The 2356-nt window shown below is 58.8% G+C and overlaps 1 protein-coding gene across 1 annotated transcript in view; it reads right to left on the bottom strand.

Annotated features, from left to right (window-relative positions):
• LOC103610664 (guanine nucleotide exchange factor VAV2-like) overlaps positions 1 to 2356 on the bottom strand; it is an 81267-nt gene that overhangs the window by 29390 nt on the left and 49521 nt on the right. The window lies entirely within an intron of this gene.

Here is a 2356-nt window from a genome sequence, read left to right as displayed (position 1 = left end):
CACCCTCCCACTTCTGACCTCCTCAGTCTCACCTGCACTTCACTCACTCACTGGCTCCAGCCCCTTCCCACCACCCACTCTGCCACCAGTGCGGACCCCTCCCCTGCGTCTCCCTGCTGGGATCAGTGCAGGGGCCTGCTCGCTGCGATCCTGCTTCAGCCCTCACCTTCCCCAGTCTAAGCTCTACCAGGTGGCCAGGGAGAGCTGCTCAAAAAGTAGCCGGCCTCACCCCTCCTAGGCTCTAGCCCCCAGTAGCTCCCACCTTGCACAGAGAGCACCTCCGCAGCTTGGCACCCACTCTGCACCCAGACACCCACCCACCAGCCCTCGTCCCCACGCTGCCTGGGTTCTCACCACCTGACTAGGACACGGCTGCTGGTTTCCCTGTTCACAGAACCCACTCACCACCCCACCCCCGGAGGTGCCAGGAGGGGCAAGGACCTGGTCTAATCTACCACTCCACCCCCAGGGCCACCACACCCAACATGGTCAACACAAACTCAGCATCTGTTCAATGCCTCAGCTGGGAGAGAACGGGCTGCTGGGGACAGGTGAGCGCTTTGCGGGGCAGGGGACAGAGCTGGGCTGGGAGTGCAGCTGCACAGCTGGAAACAGTCAGAGTGTGGAGTGTGGGAACTACAGGAAAGGGTNGTCCCCACAGAGTGGACAAGTCGATGGCTGGGGTCACCAAGATCCCTCCCCATGGCCGTGATGTCATCCACTAACAACCGTCCTCCTCTCCATGCAGCAGCAGGGTCCCTCCCTCCTGGACCCCCACGTGTAAGTCGTCCCTGATGCCACACCCGCTGCCCCTCCACGTGCCCCAGGAGGGGTCAGCATGTCTTTACGGTCACCTCCTCATTCCTGCCCCCTTCCCCCACCAACTGGTACTGCTCTCATGAAGTGTGACAGCGACCTCCATGCTGTGAATCCTGAGCGCGGGCGGTCTCAGGGCTCCCCTTCCCCTGCTGACCTGCCAGCACCGCTGGCCCAGCTGGCCCCACTCCCCACCTGTTTCCCACCTGGGATGCCAGCCTCTCTTGGCCTCCTCCTTCCTCCTGGGGCTCGTCCTCTGGCTCCTTCTCATCCCCAACCCCCCAGCACTGGAGTGCCAGGGCCACCCTCCCACTTCTGACCTCCTCAGTCTCACCTGCACTTCACACACTCACTGGCTCCAGCCCCTTCCCACCACCCCCTCTGCCACCAGTGCGGACCCCTCCCCTGCGTCTCCCTGCTGGGATCAGTGCAGGGGCCTGCTTGCTGCGATCCTGCTTCAGCCCTCNCGTCCCCTTCAACTGCCTAAAATAAAGTGTCAGCTTCCTCTTCCATAGAAGAACTTAATGGAGAAGGGACTTGCTCATTAGTGATGGTGCCTGCACGTGAAAGAGAGCCCTTGCACAACCTTCATCACCAAGAGACTTGCCTGCATGACAAGGAGGTGACTTCATGCACCACACATTCCCTCCTTCTACCTCCACCCCCAGAAGCCCCAAACCCCTCTTCATTCCCACAGCCGAAGGTGACAAACACAGCAGCATCAATCATCTGGCTGCTTCTTTGATTCTCATGTTTCTGTAGGCCTCTCATGCATATATGCAAAATTTAAATAGTTTTTCTCCTATTAATCCGTCCTATGTCAATTTAATTGTAAATCAGCCAAAGAACCTAGAAGGGTGGAAGGAAGCAATTTTTCCTCCCCTACAACATAAAGCATCACTCTGCTCTGCAGGCACACAGAGATGGCCCCAAGAGGACAGGCCACTCCACATGGAGCCAGAAAGGTCACAGGCCAGCCTTGGGGTGGATCAAACACCAAGGAGGTGGGGGGGAATCCACTCATCTCTGGAGAAGACGAATAATGCCCCTTTAATTAAACCAAATATCTCCCTGCAGCCCAGGATGCAAGTTCTGCTAGGAAACCTGCTACTAAGGATCTTGCAGGAGACTAACTGGGGGCTGGTCCAGCCCAGATGCTTGCTGGGATTTCTTCCTTGCCTGGGGTCAGGCTGATATTTGCTCAGGATGGGGACTCAGCAGGGGTGGAAGCCTGCTCCTTGGCAGCCTCCACCAGTGAGGCTGGGGGTGTGTGCTGCCTGGGGTGGGGGGACTGGCGAGCCCACTGAGATGGCAGCTGTTGGCCTGAGTCTCACCTGGCTCTGCCACAGACCTGCAGGGACTGTGGGCCTTAGGTCTGAGATCCCCAAGGCAGACCCGCCAGACCACTGGTCCACGTCTCCCCATGGCTTTGTAGCAGCAACCCACGTCCAAGGGACGGTGTGGCCCAGCTTGACTTCTGTGGGTTGGTCTCCCTCCTTCCACCCATCACCATGACAGTGGCATCCCCCAGTGAGGCTAT

Source organism: Galeopterus variegatus, unplaced genomic scaffold (genome assembly GCF_000696425.1).
Source record: "Galeopterus variegatus unplaced genomic scaffold, G_variegatus-3.0.2 Scaffold11537, whole genome shotgun sequence".
Taxonomy (NCBI): domain Eukaryota; kingdom Metazoa; phylum Chordata; class Mammalia; order Dermoptera; family Cynocephalidae; genus Galeopterus; species Galeopterus variegatus.
Note: the sequence above shows the minus strand (reverse complement) of the source record. Positions and strands in the feature narration are given on the sequence as shown.